Source organism: Dendrobates tinctorius, unplaced genomic scaffold, assembly GCF_039654945.1.
Source record: "Dendrobates tinctorius isolate UK_male_01 unplaced genomic scaffold, ASM3965494v1 ptg000127l, whole genome shotgun sequence".
Taxonomy (NCBI): Eukaryota; Metazoa; Chordata; class Amphibia; order Anura; family Dendrobatidae; genus Dendrobates; species Dendrobates tinctorius.
In genome coordinates, this window is record NW_027361795.1 from 2,282,850 (window position 1) to 2,301,909 (window position 19,060).

General features: G+C 42.9%; 1 long non-coding RNA gene across 1 annotated transcript; it reads left to right on the forward strand.

The window, feature by feature from the left end:
• Positions 1-2,558: 2,558 nt before the first annotated feature.
• On the forward strand, positions 2,559-14,390 carry LOC141047482 (uncharacterized). Its single transcript, XR_012219813.1, has 3 exons — positions 2,559-2,599; positions 12,220-12,305; positions 14,215-14,390. It is a non-coding gene; the product is annotated as an uncharacterized lncRNA (long non-coding RNA).
• The last annotated feature ends 4,670 nt before the right edge of the window (positions 14,391-19,060 follow it).

A 19,060-nucleotide genomic window follows, 5' to 3' on the forward strand; every position in this document is an offset into this window, starting at 1 on the left:
AGCGTGTGCGGTACTCACTATCTCACCGGGTACGGCACTCAGCTTAGCCCTGCTGCCACGGCTCTGCTCTGCTGGCACGGCTCCGCTCTGCTGGCATGGCTCCACTCTGCAGGCGACGGGGACTCCTTCTATACAGCCCGTCGCCACACTGGTACTTTCTGATGGGGGGAAGCAGAGCGCGCTATTTTCTGCTCTGCGCACTGCTCTCTGCGCTATCCCCCACACTGCTTTGCGCTGACGCCAGACTGCCCCACTTCGCGCACTTTTTACTTTTATGCCTCTGCTGCTGCGCGCCCTTTTCTGGTTCTCCACACCCTTCTGCGTCCCCAGGAAGGTCCTCCTTGCTCAGGCTTCCCCCAGACAGCAGGGGAAGGTCCACCCCACTCAGGCTCCCCCCCCGGGAACAAAGGATGCAGCCTTTCTAGTTCCGTACCCAGCATGCAGGTACCCGCCGTCCGGTCTATCTCGTTACACAGTAAATGCAGGCACTCTAGTGCATTAGGCGTCTACCAGGGCCGGACTGGGACTAAAATTCAGCCCTGGCATTTGAAGTTACACAGGCCCACTAGTCACATGGTGACTATTTAATATTTTTGTACAGTTGTAGGTTACAAGCAGTGAGAGGAGATTAACACGACTATATAACATGTAGTCACAGCTGTGTCCAGTATTTCAGCTCAGTCCTATTTATTGATTTTAGGTACAGTACTCCTCCCAAAGCTCTGTCCCCTTTTGTACACACGGTGACAGAATTCCTGGCAGAACTGCTATCCATTGGGCAACCAGACCCCCTGGTCACAGCCACCCCTATCATACCTCCCAACTTTTAAGGAAGGGTTAGAGGGACAAAGACTGCGGCGCGCGCAGCGCGCTGCTGCAAATTTTAGGCCACGCCCGTCCACACCCATTCCGCAACTAGTCACACCCATGTCCACGCCTAATCGCACCCATTTAACACTGCTGATCACACTGATTTGTACTGAGGGCACAGTGGCTGGCATTATGGGCACACTGGCTGGCACTAAGGAAGAGAAGGAAGAGAGAAAACAGAGAGAGAGAGAGAGAGAAAATAGAAAAAAGAGAAAGAAAGAGGGGAAAAAAGAAAGAAAGAACAGAGAGAGACAGTGAAAGAACAGAGAGAGAAAGAAAGAGGGGAAAGAAAGAACAGAGAGAGACAGAGAAAGAATAGAGAGAGAAAGAAAGGGGAAAGAAAGAACAGAGAGAGACAGAGAAAGAATAGAGAGAGAAAGAAGTAAAGAAAAGAAAGAAAGAACAGAAAGAAAGAAAGAAAGAGAGGAAAGAAAAAGAAACAAAGAGGGGAAAGAAAGAACAGAGAGAGAGAAAGAAAAAAGAAAGATTAGAGAGAGAAAGAAAGAACAGAGAGAGAAAGAAAATGAGGGAAAGACAGAACAGAGAATGAGAAAGAACAGAGAAAGAAAGAAAAAGAGAGAAAGAAATAAAGAAAGATTCTATAAAGATACTATAGCAGCCCGGCTCCCATTGTAGTGCCCACCTGAGCCTCCCGATGCAGGACATATCATGATCCGCTCACATGGCCGGCATCCCCGATTTCAAGGCGATCCTGCTGTCTGCGCTGTCGGAGGAGGACACGGTAATGGATCTGAAGCATTCCTGGTTCTGTTACAATCTCTTCAAGAAATTATCTCATTTCTGGTCAGCTTCAAGCACATCACTTCAGGTGGAACATCACGTGTGTTTTTTAAAATGCTCCTCGGGGCTCCGCCGTGTACTCCTGTGTCCGTGGGAAAAGCCCGCTTTGTATGCTTCGTACACACTTGGCTCCGCTCCGTACATCCCGTACACATATGGCTCCGCTCCGTATACACCAAACACACGCGGCTCCGCTCCATACACCAAGTACACACGCGGCTCCGCTCCGTACACCTTGTACACGCGGTTCTGTTCCGTACACCTTGTACACACACGGCTCCTCTCCATACACTTTGTACACACGCGGCTCCGCTCCGTACACCTCGTACTCACGCGGCTCCGCCCCGTATACCTCGTACACATGGCTCCGCTCCGTACACCTCGTACACACGGCTCCGCTCCGTACACCTCGTACTCATGCGGCTCCGCTCCGTACACCTCGTACACACGGCTCTGTTCCGTACACCTCGTACACGCGGCTCTGTTCAGTACACCTCGTACACACACGGCTCCGCTCCATACACCTCGTACACACACGGCTCCGCTCCGTACACCTCGTACAGGCGGCTCTGTTCCGTACACCTCGTACACACACGGCTCCGCTCCGTACACCTCATACACACACAGCTCCGGTCAGTACACCCCATACACATACAGCCCTGCTACATCTACCCTGTAAACCCCTCCTGACCCCACACATACGTATCTCATCCAGCACCATGACAACAGCCAACAGCACAGCAGAGTCTTGCAGACACCAAGAGGCAAGGCTGTGCGCACAGGACCTGTGATGAGGTCACAGGAGGGGTGGAGTCAGGGGTCACATGATCAGGGGTCTGGACAAAGGCTCCTGATCATGTGACCCTCTGACTCCTCCCCTCCTGTGACCTCATCACAGGTCCTGCGAACAGAGAAGGCAAGCGACACTGTGAGTTGCTGCGGGGGCACGGGGGTCTCATGCTTCGGCGAGGATGGGGTGCGTGGGGGGAGGCATGGTGGCTTATCTCCCTGCAGTGCGGGAGGAACTTGGAAACTATCACCGCCGTGCCCGCAGAGGGCCGGCGGCAGGAGCAACAGTGGCCGCAGCCGCTGGCAAGCGGCCAGATGATCTGCCGCCCGCGGCCCACATGACAGCGGCCCAGCAGGAAAATGCCCGGTTGGTTATATTGCCAATCCGGGCCTGGCGTCTACAACCCATAATATTCCTGACGCCCTTCGCTAACCTTCAAAACTAATTTCTAACCCCTTCTTGCCCAAAACTCCATCGGTTAACATTAGTTTTCACATCACACTTGCTGGTCATTCTTACACTCTCTTACACCCATCATACCTACTATATCCCTTATGGTGGCTACTTTACAAGCACCCTACAATCTATGCAACATATTCGCCACTCTTCGTGAACGTCTTTTTTGGGAATCTTCAGAGATCATCTTGTTGCATTTGCATCTCATTCTTTTTGAGCATTAGCGAATATCATATCATCCTCAAATTCTATAATATTTTTTAACAAGTTCTTTAATTCTAGAAAGATTCTTTTTCAAAAATATTTAACCAGTTCTTATTTTTATATACAAATTTTTAATTTAGTTTCAATGTTTTTATTGAAAAGAAAACATCTATTAGCAAGAAGTACATTCACAATAGGGTACAAGGATCCCCTCGCAGGGGGTGATACATAAGAGAGAGCATGAAAACCTATGTAGTATCCTTGACCTCTTAGGCTACTTTCACACATCAGTTTTTTGCCGTCAGGCAGGATCCGGCTATTTTTAGAAAAAATGGATTTGGCGTAAATTTTGGAGAACTGTAGAAACGGATCAGTTTTTCTGCCGGATCCGTCTAGCAGGTTATATGTTTCCTGGGGGCTGGCCAATTGGATCTGAGCATGCACAGGCTTAAAAAAAACGGATCCGGTGGCTGGATCCGTCTTTTTCTGGATCTGGGGCATTCCGGCGCCCATAGACTTTCATTGTGGCAAAAAGCCGGAAGCCTAGAATCCGGCGCTTCCGGCTTTTTCGCCGGAGACAAAAAAACGTTACAGTAGCCGTTTTTCCAGACGCCGGAATGAGACAAATAGCCGGATACGGCAAAAAACGGATGAACCGCAATGCCATCCGGCGCGATCCGGCGCTAATACAAGTCAATGGGGAAAAACCGAAGGCCTATTTCACACATCCGTTTTGCGCCGTCAGGCGAGATCCGGCTTTTTTTTGTAAAACCGGATCCGGCGAAATGCATTGCCGGATCCGGTTTTTCCCCATTGACTTGTATTAGCGCCTAAGGCCTCTTTCACACATCCATTTTGCGCCGTCAGGCGAGATCCGGCTTTTTTTTGTAAAACCAGATCCGGCGAAATGCAATGCATTGACTTGTATTAGCGCCGGATGGCATTGCGGTTCGTCCGTTTTTTGCCGGATCTGGCTATTTCTCTCATTCCGGCGTCTGGAAAAAACGGCTACTGTAATGTTTTTTGTCTCCAGCGAAAAAGCCGGAAGCGCCGGATCCGACGCTTCCGGCTTTTTGCCACAATGAAAGTCTATGGGCGCCGGAATGCGCCGGATCCAGAAAAAGACGGATCCAGCCAACGGATCCGTTTTTTTAAGTCTGCACATGCTCAGATCCAATTGGCCTGCCCCCAGGAAACAGATTTAACCTGCTAGACGGATCCGGCAGAAAAACGGATCCGTTTCTACAGTTCTCCAACATTTACGCCGGATCCGTTTTTTCTAAAAATAGCCGGATTCTGCCTGACGGCAAGAAACTGATGTGTGAAAGTAGCCTTAGCTGTGCGTACTCCCAAAACAACAATTTTAACACAGTAAGTTTAATGGAAGGGGGGAAGGGGAGGTAGGGAGGATATAGTGAGTGTCACTAATACGAGATTAGAAGACATGAAACAATAACCTATATGATTTGAAGTCAATAGTTGTAGACAATAACCCCTATAGCAATACATTATATAGATATAGATATCATCCTGGAGAGGTTCTCGCCGTTATGTGTCCGGATCCAAGGATCCCAGATACTTTGGAAGGCATCGAAAGAGTCTGATCTGATGGCTTCTGTTTTTTCATAGAGCATAATCAGATTGACTCTCCTCTTCACCTGCATTATTGATAGTGAATTAGTTTTCCATTTGCTAGCAATGTGGTTTCTGGTGGCCATGGTAATAAAGTCAATAAGACGGCAAGACTTGTTATTTGTATTGGTTGGTCTGTCCCCCAGAAGTAATACTGACGGCGGCAGAAACACTTTCCTGTTTAGAACTGTATTGATTAATTTTACTACATCTTTCCAGAGGGATTTCACTATTGGGCAGGTCCACCATATGTGGAGTGTATCCCCACTATCAGTACACCCCCTAAAACAATTGCCAGGGATGATGTGATAGACATTGTGAAAGAAGCTAGGAACATAGTGAGTTCTATGGAACAATTTAAGGGATGTTTCAGTGAGTGAAATTTGATTGCTACCTTTCATTATATTTTCGTAGCATCTACAGTTGTGGCCAAAAGTATTGACACCCCTGCAATTCTGTCAGATAATACTCAGTTTCTTCCTGAAAAGGATTGCAAACACAAATTTTTTGGTATTATTATCTTCATTTAATTTGTCTTAAATGAAAAAACACAAAAGAGAATGAAGCAAAAAGCAAAACATTGATCATTTAACACAAAATTCCAAAAATGGGCCAGACATAAGTATTGGCTCCCTCAGCCTAATACTTGGTTGCACAACCTTTAGCCAAAATAACTGCGACCAACCGCTTCCGGTAACCATCAATGAGTTTCTTACAATGCTCTGCTGGAATTTTAGACCATTCTTCTTTGGCAAACTGCTCCAGGTCCCTGATATTTGAAGGGTGCCTTCTCCAAACTGCCATTTTTAGATCTCTCCACAGGTGTTCTATGGGATTCAGGTCTGGACTCATTGCTGGCCTCCTTAGAAGTCTCCAGTGCTTTCTTTCAAACCATTTTCTAGTGCTTTTTGTAGTGTGTTTTGGGTCATTGTCCTGCTGGAAGACCCATGACCTCTGAGGGAGACCCAGCTTTCTCACACTGGGCCCTACATTATGCTGCAAAATTTGTTGGTAGTCTTCAGACTTCATAATGCCATGCACACGGTCAAGCAGTCCAGTGCCAGAGGCAGCAAAGCAACCCCAAAACATCAGGGAACCTCCGCCATGTTTGACTGTAGGGACCGTGTTTTTTTCTTTGAATGCCTCTTTTTTTCTCCTGTAAACTCTATGTTAGTGCCTTTGCCCAAAAAACTCTTCTTTTGTTTCATCTGACCAGAGAACATTCTTCCAAAATGTTTTAGGCTTTTTCAGGTAAGTTTTGGCAAACTCCAGCCTGGCTTTTTTATGTCTCGGGGTAAGAAGTGGGGTCTTTCTGGGTCTCCTACCATACAGTCCCTTTTCATTCAGATGCCGATGGATAGTACGGGTTGACACTGTTGTACCCTCGGACTGCAGGGCAGCTTGAACTTGTTTGGATGTTAGTCGAGGTTCTTTATCCAACATCCGCACAATCTTGCGTTGAAATCTCTTGTCAATTTTTCTTTTCCGTCCACAGCTAGGGAGGTTAGCCACAGTGCCATGGGCTTTAAACTTCTTGATGACACTGCACACGGTAGACACAGGAACATTCAGGTCTTTGGAGATGGATTTTTAGCTTTGAGAGTGATCATGCTTCCTCACAATTTGGTTTCTCAAGTCCTCAGACAGTTCTTTGGTATTCTTTCTTTTCTCCATGCTCAATGTGGTACACACGAGGACACAGGAAAGAGGTTGTCAACTTTAATCCATGTCAACTGGCTGCACGTGTGATTTAGTTATTGTCAACACCTGTTAGGTGCCACAGGTAAGTTACAGGTGCTGTTAATTACACAAATTAGAGAAGCATCACATGATTATTTGAACAGTGCCAATACTTTTGTCCACCCTCTTATTTATGTTTGGTGTGGAATTATATCCAATTTGGCTTTAGGACAATTCTTTTTCTGTTTTTTCATTTAAGACAAATTAAATGAAGATAATAATACCAAAGAATTTGTGTTTGCAATCATTTTCAGGAAGAAACGGAGTATTATTATCTGACAGAATTGCAGGGGTGTCAATACTTTTGGCCACAACTGTATAAGACCTTTGTGGTGTAAGGGAGATGTGTAGTTCTGTTTCCCACTGCTCCATAGCCCTCAGCTTCAAACATTCCTTAGGTTGGTTAAAAATAGAGTAAAGAAGGGATATAAGACCATTTCCCAATGGATCGTATAGACATTTTAATTCGAAAGTTGTAGGCTTTGTATTTGTGGAGTTAACCGTTAGATTTTGCAAAAAATGAAAAATTTCTTCCAGTCTGAAGGCTTCAGATCTTGGTGCTTGATATTTAGTGATAAACTCTTGTTTTGACATTAACTGAAAGTGAGTAGTCAGACTTTGCAGTCTGACTAGTTTATTCTGTAGCCACCATGCGTGGTCCCGGGACATAACCCCTGGGGAAACATGGGATTATTAAATAAATTCAAAAGTGGGGAAGGATGAGACTGTAATGCAAATTGAAATCTATTTGCTCTCCAGAGACGTAGGGAATGAAAAGTGTATGGCGAGTGTAGCGCTAGGTCTTTCGGTAGGGGTCCTGTAGCCCAAATTATGCTTTTCAAAGAGTAGGGTGCTATATGAGCATTTTCTATTTGTGGCCAGATGGGCCTGTGTTGCTCTGCGTTTACCCCTACTAGCTGGGCAATCTGGGCCGCTTTGTAATAATGGTTGAAATTCGGTAGTGAAACTCCTCCCTGTCTTTTATGTCTAAATAGAATTTGTTGGGAAATACGAGGCCTTTTATTATTCCAAATAAAACGCGTTATATGCGAATTTATCATTTTTAATGTTATTAGAGGAATTGGGATGGGGAGAGACAGAAACAAATATAGAAATTGAGGTAGCGTAACCATTTTTATCGAGTGGACTCTTCCCAGGAAAGAAAGAGACGGCGAGGACCATTTTGATAGAGTTTGCGTTAGTTTTTGAAGTAGGGGGGTATAGTTGTGTTTAAACAGGGTGGATTTAGAAGGCATAAGGTTAATTCCAAGGTAGGTAAGATATCGCTTTACATGGCAGAAATTGAAGTTTTCAATTATTGAGGCTTGTTCAGCAAGGGGAGTGTTTAGGAACATATTCTCTGACTTATCGACATTGACCTTTAAACCAGAGATTTCCTCAAAGTGTTTAAGTGTGTCTATGAGATTGGGCAGGGATACAAGGGGGTTTGTCAGGGTTAAAAAGTCATCTGCAAACAGACTGACCTTATAATCGTATTTACCTAAAGAGTGGCCTGTGATGTCGGGGTGCAAGCGGATCTTTTGCGCCAACGGCTCCATAACCATAGCGAATAAAGCCGGGGACAAGGGACATCCTTGCCTAGTTCCTCTGCTAATGACTATTGTTTCAGTGACAGTCGAAGGAAGTTTCAAATAGGCTACCGGATTATTGTAGAGAAGCTTAAGTGAGTCAATCAGTTGTTGTGATATCCCCATTTTATGCATTATTTTAAACATGTATGGCCATATGACGTATCAAAAGCTTTTTCTATATCTAGAGCCAGTTTAGCCAGGGGGATTTACATTTATTAGCGCTATGAATAAGATTTAGATTCTTTCGGATATTATCCGGGGCTTGTCTTGTTGGAATGAATCCCACCTGATCTCTGTGAATGAGGTTGGGTAAACACTTATTAATCCTATTGGCGATTATGGAAGAAAATATCTTTAGATCCAAATTCAATGGAGATGTGAGGTAGCGCTGTCATTCAGTTAGGGGATTCTCGCCTAGCCGCCACAAAACCAGATCCAGCACGGGTTTTCATAAAGAAGTATAGTCCATGTGGTTTATTCAACATCATAAACACACAGCAGCAACAAAACTTCATATAAACAGCAGTGCGTCCATGGCAGAGTTTCACTCTATAAACCCTGTGTTCACACAGGTTGTACAATGTCCAGCATACAGGCTCTCTTAGTCTCACTTATCTCACTCACGTCCGGGTTTCCTCATGGCTGCTTCAGCTTACTGCAGACGTTCATTCCCTCCCCTGGGAACTCTCAGACACGTGCAGCCATTCACCACAGCCCTTCCACAGGCTGTTAGCCAGGAAGCTCCATCTCAGCGGGACCTTCCACACTGGACCAACCAGGTCCCTGCATTCACTACATGTGACCTACCCTGGCCACATTATATGGTTCATAGCCATGTCCACCGGGTCACATGACTCTGACCTCATCACAGGTCCTCCAAGCACTTACACAATCTTTACAACAGTGTTCTTTAAACACACCCCCTGGGTGGGTTTGTAGGTGACTCGCCAGCCCATCTCCCTAGTTACCTGGAGACTTCTCCCTGACACATTAAAGCAGCACCTCAGCAGTATCACTGCTGATCAACACATAAGTCTCCATCTCAAAGCCACCCACTTTGAGATACATAATGGCCATTCAGTATTCTGCCATTCATCCTTTCTCCTGGGACATCCACACAGCGCCCCCCAGCGGACACAGTGGTTACTACACCACAGGGCCTATAATTTTTTGTAAGTAGTGAGTCTCTCCCTTGTTTTGGAATAACTGTGATATGTGCTGTGTAAAATTCTGGGGGCATGGCATGACCCGTTAGCATATTATTGCAGTATGTTTGAATATGCTTGAGCAGAATGTTTGAGAATTTTTTGTAATATAACGTGGTCAGCCCATCAGGGCCTGGAGCTTTCCCAGTTTTTAAATGGTTTATGGTCGAGGTAATTTCCTCTTCAGAGATGGGAGAATGTAGTGTAGCAGCATAAGTCAGAGTTAATGAAGGTAATGATACGTTAGTTAGAAAGTCCTCCAATTTAGGCAGAGAGAGCTTTGTATTATCAGTGTATAATTTTTGATAGTAATTATGGAATGTTTTATAAATTCTATTCGGGTTAAAAGTAGTTTGGGACTGCTCGTGTTTTATGGAGAAGATGGTATTCAATCGTTCTTTATCTTTTAGTTTTTGTGCCAGCATTCTATCCATTTTGTGTCATGATCCATGCTGGATCAGGACTGATATAAAGCGCAGGTAACTTTTTTTTCCTAAGCTGTTCTTAGGGTTTGGTTTTTGCCCCTGGTGGCCATTAGGATCATTGCACAGTTGTGTCGTTTGTTCTAAGTTTTCCCCCGGTGGTGGTGAGCATCATTGCACTCTTGTTTCTTTAGTTATGTGCACATGATTTAATGCAGGTGATTGCTGACTCTGCTATGAGTCACTGTTGTTGCAATCACTGTTGGTGATAGTGTTCATTTCAACCATCCTTGGTGGAGGAAGGAGCTGGAGAGCGTTCCTCACAGCACTGTCTTAGCCCTGGTGTGAGTCATAGGGGATTTCCTTAGCTCTGAGAGCTTGGTGGCAGAGATTCAGGAGGAGAGCTGCATGCTGGTGGTGGACTTGCCAGGAGCAAGTGCAACAGAGTAAAGCTAAGTGGTGTTTCCCAGTTTGTGTTTTTCCTTAGTGTGCATTAGTGCAGCGGTGGGGCCAGTGCCTGCGCCACCCAGCTCCCTAGCAAGGGATAGGTGTAGGGTGTGCTAGGGCGACAGGTTCGTGATCGGCACCCGGTGCAGAACCGGCATAGGGAGCGCTAAGAGCGTTAGGGACACTGACTCAGGGGAGTGCAGGAGGTCTCCACGTCCCCTCTCCCTCTCGCAGGGCCCACCATTGTAACTGTTTCCCTACCCCTTGTCTTGTTGTTTTAGTTACCGGCCTGCGAGCCATGTCACACAGGGCAATATCAGGTGCCGCGTCCTGTTGTTCTAGTTACCGGCCCCCCGGTCACGTCACACAGGACGGGTCCACGTGACATTTTGTTAGAAAACCGATAGAATGTCGCTTGTGTCCACCTGATTGCTCTTTCAGTACGAGTCAACAAATTTTTAATTTGATATGAATTTACTGAAACACTGATTCTCAATTTGCATTGTACAGGAAAGACCCCATAGATGGTTCTTCAGCTCAGTCCCAGTGGGTCCTCATGATTCTTGTAAACATTGGTCAGTGGAGATGACAAAATCACACATACAAGTTGTATGGTTATGATGAGGTCTGACCCAAAATTGCAAGCCTCCTTTTTATAAGAAAATAAAATAGGAGAGTATAATACAGCATAAAATTACATGTTTTATAGAAGTTATTTTGCACTATTATGGCAATTTAAATATCTATCTAGTTAAAACCTTTTATAATTTATATATAAGGCTTGGCCTCTCTGTATATTTGAAATGGCTAGGGGTGGTTATATCTATATTTTACTTATGTATTATCAGCATTAGCACCCACATGAGCAATACTTTCTGATAGTTGCAATACTTGTGAGTGGAATTTCCATACACTGTCCAAATCAATGTATGAGCCTTCTGGCCTCCTCTACATGTACTCAGTCTGTGATTTCACCCACTTTAAAGATTCAGCAGCTCCTGCGAGTTCCTATTTGCATTTTCTCAGTGTATGGAAACCCATTCCTTGTTGATACACTGGTCCCATATCATACAGCTGCAAGGTTAAATGTATTCTAGATTACATCTTAGTACACAGGTCCAGAATAATACTTCATATTTTGACATTGGTCTGATTATAAATGGTATGTACCCTATGTATCCAGTAATTTTTGCACTTGTATCCTCTCCAAATTTTATCTGTATCTATATGTTATGTATGTTTCGATAAAGCTTGTATACCAGGGGTCCCCAACCTGTAGCTCGGGAGCCACATGTGTCTCGCGGTCCCATGAATTGTGGCTCGCCAGCTTGGCGCATTAGCTCCAGGTCTAACAATCAGGTATGAAGAGAACATCTCAAAATGGTGAATTTTGTGATTATCCCTGCACAGAAGAACAGATCTGGATGCACATTTACTGGTCTTAGGGGTTTAGATATTTTAGGTATGGTACGCTAGAGGGTGGTACTACCTGTTAGAGGACCTCCTCTAACAGGTAGACCTGTTCAAAGCTGGATATGACAGTGTATTGGGAGTCCTTGATGGGAGAATAGTGAATGGGGGTATTGTGGGAACCCCTGGATCTCAGTATACTGCTTTGGAGTGATTTCTGTGGAAAAGCTTTGGTTATAATTATACGTGTAATGGGAGCTTTAACACTACTTTGAATGGGGTGGGAGCTGGATGTGGCTTGTGACACTCTCTCAGTGCTGAATGTGGCTCGCGCCCCTCTCTGAATGTGGCTCTCAAAGTCAGAAAGGTTGGGGACCACTGTTATATACTTTTATCTGGCATAGGCTTCCTTGTTCTTGTACGATTACGGTATGTTGATGGTGGAAGTGCTACAAATCTAGGCCATTAATGAGTTTATTAACTTGCTTTTTAGTTGTCTGGAGACATTTGCTTCATACATGGATGATGGCCATAGGACGATGTGGCCCTCCTTATCAGCGTGTTTGATTACAACATCTGATAGATTTTTTAATCCCTCTAAACTTTTGCGTTCTGTGTAATTCATATTACCATTTCGTATATTGCACCAGGGCTGTGGAGTCGGTAAGCCAAACCTGTGACTCCAACTCCTCAATTTCCCTTCCAACGACTCCGACATATATTGCTTTTATTTACGGTAAGTGAAAAATTTATTGTAGTACAATGTGAACATCAGACATTTAATCATTTTTATGATACAATAATCAAGACATTTAGATAGAACATAATATATACTTATTGGAATACAACTTTAGAACACAAAAAACTAATAAATTGTAAATATGAAATACACTATGTAATATCGATTTACATATATATATACAGTATATATAGAAATATGAGGAAATTGGGATCCAGCAAAAGGATGAAAGTTCACCAGATTTGTAAAAACTTCTTCTTTATTAATCCATTATGTCATAAAAAGTATAAGGAACTCCAATCAATTAGTAGCATTCTAGCAAGGGACTACGTTTCAGCACTATGTGCCTTCCTCACGGTCCTATTTGAACATTGTTTGAATATACAGTATATATATATATATATATAACACTATGTAATAAACTATGTAAGTGGCAAAAAACAGTTTTCAACAAAAACATACTAAATAACATTTGTGCAGTGTATGAATTTGTTCTAAGAAATTAGAATTGCCTCCATCAGATCCTCCTTCATAGATGACCTCACATCTGACCTAATAATTTTAAGGCCAGAGAACCTCTTTACACTAACTTGGGTTGGAGGCAAAGCCGTAACCACATGGGAACATCTCTAACAATTTCCGGGTATAAAGGAATTGCCTCATGCACAGTCAGTTTTGATGAACGGTTGAATTTTTCTTTTTCTTTGAGAGCAAGTGAAACATTTTGCTGAAATATGGTCAATCTGCTTACTATAGGAGACGGAGTGAAATCTTTTTCTTTGCAGCAACGCGTTGCCTGCTCCATATCATCCAAATACTTGTCAAAGTCAAACTCCTCATTTGATGAGGATGAAGATATGGCAGCAGTAGCACTGTTAGGACCCAAGTCCTCTTGCGCCTGGCAGTCCTCCTGTAGGCCACTCATCCTAACTGCTACGTCAGTCAGAGCTTCTTTTCCTTTAGTAAGCAGTTGATCATCAAGCAATATATGATGACTTGGGTCCACAGTCATAAACAGCTGCCAGAAAAATTTTATTTTCCAATAGCTGTGTCTCTCTCCATTTCATTGAAGCAGAAATGCCATCTGCGATTAAATCTCCTCTTTGGGACAGTCAAAATAGCAAGTTCTTCCACGCCCTTATGAAAATGCCAGGAGTTAAATCCTCAGCTTGTAATTTTTTTAGTCACGGTAAATAGGTGATTAAGCAATTCCTTCAATTCAGCCACATGTGTCCATTGACCTTCATTTAGGGTTACCTGAGTGTTCGCCATATCTATAAGAAACGGTTTTAGCCAGGATCAAAACTAGGGGGGACAGAACCTCATACTGTTCCGCAGAATCTCATACTGCACACCTCAGCTGCTGCAGAACCTTATACTGCACACCCCTACACTTGAAAATAAAGCCTGCACCTTAAGATGTGATGAATGCAGTCTATTTATTCCAACTATTAATTGATGTTGATGTGTTACTGAAGACGAGCAATGCCTGTCCTGGGCGGCCTTTTGGGCAGCTATGAGGTTGTACCTGACTGGTGCTAAAAATAAAGGAGTGTTAGTCTGTGTGCTACCCGGCTTTCATTCTTTTTGGTACAGATAATATACGGATAGACAGATATGGATAAATGGATAGATAGAGCAGATTTCTAATCAGCTTTTGCTATTGAAAACATTATGTGCTCAAAAACCTTTCAGGTGATGCGTTTTTTTAAAAACCTGATCTGCTTTTGCAGCTGAAAAACATATCCTCAAAAAACGCAGCAAAAACGCTGTGTGTGAATGTAGCCTTAGATCAGGAATGGAACAGCCATTTATAGGACATTTCATAACTTTCCCAAATTCCTATGAAAAAAAATTCAGCACATTCTGCATTGAACTAATGTACCCAATTTATTTTATATTTTAGGAGCCGGACCATTTTATACCGACTCCGACTCCACAGCCCTGTATTGCACTGTATCTTTTGAAAATCCTGACAATTTTGACAGATAAGTCAATGTTAGAACAAGATGAGAATGGAGGACATTTTTTTGAGCGGGGAGTTATGCTTGGAAGAATCTTATCTCCTTCAATCGTATTATGTTCTTGGGTCGAGTTCATTTGGATTTCTAGTGCCTCCTGCTCCATATCTGTAGGAAATGGGTTACGTACATTCTCATCATGGAAACATTTTTTGAAAATCAGGGATCTTGTAAATAAGTGCTAATCCTTGATTGCAGTAAATGAATCAAAATTAACGTCTGGACAGAAGAGGTAAGTCTTTTATTGAGGACCTCCAAGTCTACGTTTGAGAGTGAATGGGAGCTTAGATTAATTACATCACTGCTCCCAACCGCAGTATGTCACCATTATTTATTACTATCGTCATCCATATATCATTCATCCGATTTAGTTGGAATTTCCTGCTGTTGGAGTGCCTAGGCACTATCGCACATGCACTCTATTTTGCCCCTTTTGCCTACTATCAATACAATATTTACCTTTACATGCTTGCCCTATAATTAACTCTGTTTTTCAGCAACCTATCATCTGCATATTATATCGACATAAATGTGGTTCTTTTCATGACTATGCACATATGCACTTTTTAATTTGCTACTACAAAAAGATTATATATATATATATATATATATATATATAAGAAACAACAGCACAGGAAAAAATAGGGTGCAAAGCCTCCCAGGCACGTACCAGTCCTTGTAAATAGAAATAAAAAAAGATGGATGTAGCACACCATATGAAATTTTAGAAAGAAGTGTTATTTAATAGCCCATATGGCGACGTTTCGGTCTTCAGTGCTGCTTGAGAAAGGTCTGCACTCAAGACCGAAACGTCGCCATATGGGCTATTAAATAACACTTCTTTCTAAAATTTCATATGGTGTGCTGCCTCCATCTTTTTCATATTTATATATATATATATATATATATATATATATATATATATACACACATACAGCTCTGGCAAAAATTTAGACACCACTGCAAAATTTTCAGTTTGACTGATTTTTCTCTTTATAGGTATGTTTTTGAGTAAAATATAAATTGCTCTTTTATTCTATAAACTACTGACAACATGTCTTCGATTTCCAAGCACTAAATTTTGTATGTATTTTCAGAAAATGAGAAATGGTTTAAAATAAAAAAAAATGCAGTGCTTGCAGACCTCACATAATGCTAAGAAGACAAGCTCATAATCATTTAGAAACAACAATACTAATGTTTTAACTCAGGAAGAGTTCACAAATCAATATTTTGTGGAATAACCATGATTTTTAATCACAGCTTTCATGTGTCTTGGCATGCTTTCTACCAGTCTTTCACACTGCTTTTGGGTGACCTTATACCACTCCTGGTACAAAAATTTAAGCAGTTCTTCTTTGATGGCTTGTGACTATCCATCATCCTCTTGATTACATACCAGAGGTTTTCAATGGGGTTCAGGTCTGGAGATTGGGCTGCCCATGACAGGGATTTGATGTGGTGGTCCTTCATCCACACATTGATTGACCTAGCTGTGTGGCATGGCGCATTGTCCTGCTGGAAAAAACAGTCCTCAGAGTTGGGGAACATTACCTGAGCAGAAGGAATCAACTGTTTTTTCCAGGATAACCTTGTAAGCGGCTTGATTCATACATCCTTCGCAAAGATTAACCTTCCCAGTTCCAGCCTTGCTGAAGCATCCCCAGATCATCACCGATCCTCCACCAAATTTCACAGTGGGTGCAAGACACTGTGGCTTGTACGCCTCTCCAGGTCACCATCTAACCATTAGACGACCAGGTGTTGGGCAAAGCTGAAAAATTAGACTCATCAGAGAAGATTACCTTACTCCAGTCCTCTATGGTCCAATCCTTATGGTCTTTGGCAAACTTCAGCCTGGCTCTCTTTTGCTTCTCATTGATTAAAGGCTTTTTTCTAGCTTTTGCAGTGGTCTCTTAATTTTTGCCAGAGCTGTATTTCTGTCTGCGTGGTACTTCTCCCCTATATGTACTTGGATTTTACAATTTAATTTGGAGCAGGCACAATGTCTCAGAACGTCCCACATTACGTGGCGACTACACCTTGTTGGAACAGCACAGACTGCTACAGCACAGATTATGCATTGCTATGGCATCTCTAAGGCCAGGTCACTCTCAGAATCATTGAGCGTAACCAACTTACACGATGTGCATATCATTTCAACTAGCTATAATGTGTATTATAAATGTACCACTACTACTTGTAATGAACAGGCCATTGGCAGAATACCTGCTGATCATGTACAAGTCTTAGCATGTGTGCGAACTGTGACATTAACAGCACCCATTTTAATGAAAAGAGTGGCTCTGGACATCACCAGATAACCCTTGTAAAGGGAATCTGTCAGCAGATTTCACACCGCAAACTACTTATACGTACAAAACCTACAAATAATTAGCCTAGATTAATGGCTCTTCCCAAATACAAACAAATACAAATCGAACAAGGAAACATAAGCCATAAAGTAAAATTAATTATCTTTATTGAGAACATTCAAATAAAAAATTCAATAAAATAAGAGATACAAATACAGTGAAGTACAGCCCAATAAGGTTATAAACCCAGAGTAATCAACTAATGTCCTTGTAAAAAGCCTATCTAAAGAAAATTGCCAAAAATGTCAGAAGGATAAGTGTTTTAATCCCAAATAAATAAACCAAACCAGGTTACAATAAAAAACAAAACAGCTATAGATAAATAGCAGCTAAATCTTGCTGGCAGATAGCCAGGAGCAAGTCCCCAAAGTGTTAATAACCATAAACAAAGTGTACAGGCAATCAAAGGGATAAGTACTAATAGTGCTTTAAGCTGTCACAAAATTCCCAAATCATTGGGCATATACAAAAACACATCTATCCAAAGAAAACAATGAGGTGCATGATCTAAATAGTGTCCAGAAAGACTACTGAATAATGTGTGAGACACCTAATGCATATATTAAAAGGGCAAACACCTCAGGTATAAAGCATGGCATCAAGTAATTGTAACAGGGTGTCAAACTGACAAGGTAACCATAATAGTATGTGCTAAATGTAGCAGCATTTTACATATGTTAAAGAACCAAATGCCTCTAACAGAGCAGCATATATAAGCAGCAGCAGGCAAATGGTAGTAAGACAAAAAGTGACAATAGTGCCTAAGTAGGTAGAGGGTATACGACCTTATATAGGCAGTGCAGATCCCTTATACGTATATGCACGTCTACTTCTACGAACATATGACATTGCCATTTCTGTGTGTGGTTCCACCATTACTCCCCAGCAACATGCCCGCTGTCTTGCGGTCATACTTGATTCCGAGCTTTCATTCACCCCCCACATCCGATCACTGGCTCGCTCTTGTCATCTGCACCTCAAAACATTTCTAGAATTCGACCTTTTCTTACTTTCAACTCTGCAAAAACTCTGTTTCTCATTCATTCTCGTCTCGACTATTGTAACTCTCCTAATCGGTCTCCCTCTTACCAAACTCTCCCCTCTCCAATCCGTAGAGAATGCAGCAGCCAGGATCATATTCCTCACCAATCGTTACACCGATGCTTCTACCTTGTGCCAGTCATTACACTGGCTACCCATCCACTCCAGAATCCAGTACAAACTTAACACCCTCACCCACAAAGCACTCCATGGCTTAGCACCACCCTACATCTCCTCCCTTGTCTCAGCCTACCTTCCTAACCGTGCCCTCTGTTCTGCTAATGACCTGAGGTTAACATCCTCATTAATCAGAACCTCCCACTCCCGTCTCCAAGACTTTTCACATGCTGCGTCATTTCTTTGGAATGCACTACCCAGGATATGACAATTAATCCCCACAGTTTTAAGCGTGCCGTAAAAACGCCATTGTTCAGACTGGTCTATCACCTCAATGCATTAACCTAACAATCCCTATGTTGCCCATTCAAAATTTTTACCATAACCAGGCTCCTTGCATCATGTTCTCACATGCTTTATGCATTAATAGCCCTCTGTGTCTATACTGTTACATATTTAGGCTGTTACCTGGTTCATGCAGCATTACATGAACACCCGATTCTTACACTATGACTGGTCCAAACAATGAAAGCAATTGTTACCATCCACCTTTTGTGTCCCCTGTATTTCCTTATAGATTGTAAGCTTGGGAGCAGGGCCCTCATTCCTCTTGGTATCTGTGTTTGTTATGCTGTAATGTCTATTGTCTGTACAAGTCCCCTCTATTATGTAAAGTGCTGCGGAATATGTTGGCGCTATAGAAATAAAATTATGTAGCTCTTTCAATGACAAGTCCAGCAATCACTTTACATGATCAGTCCGTTCCACCATTACTGAGAAATTAGCGGTTTAATTGATATACAAATGAGGCTGAAGGGCTACCTGTAGATCTGAAGCCTCTGTGACTCCAGCTCTATCACCCGCCCATTACTGCCTCCTGCTTAACTCCTTTTTACTGTGTTACTTCAGGCAGAGGCTGTGAGGCAAGCAGGATGTGACGGCGCTGGACAGAGAATAGACACGGAGTGACCGAGGCATAGACACAGCAATCTTCTTCCAAGGTCCAGCATTGGCTCTCCACAGCTGCTCTGGTCTAGTTTTTTTATGCTGCCGCAGTATGGTTTGGTCAACAGCTCACATCACCGCTGCATGACCTGTTGGGGGCCGTGAGGACTGGAGTTTGGGAAACACTGGTTTAGAAGTATATTCTAGATCGCTGTTATATTTTCACATCTCTACTCAGCGCGCTGCTGTCTAT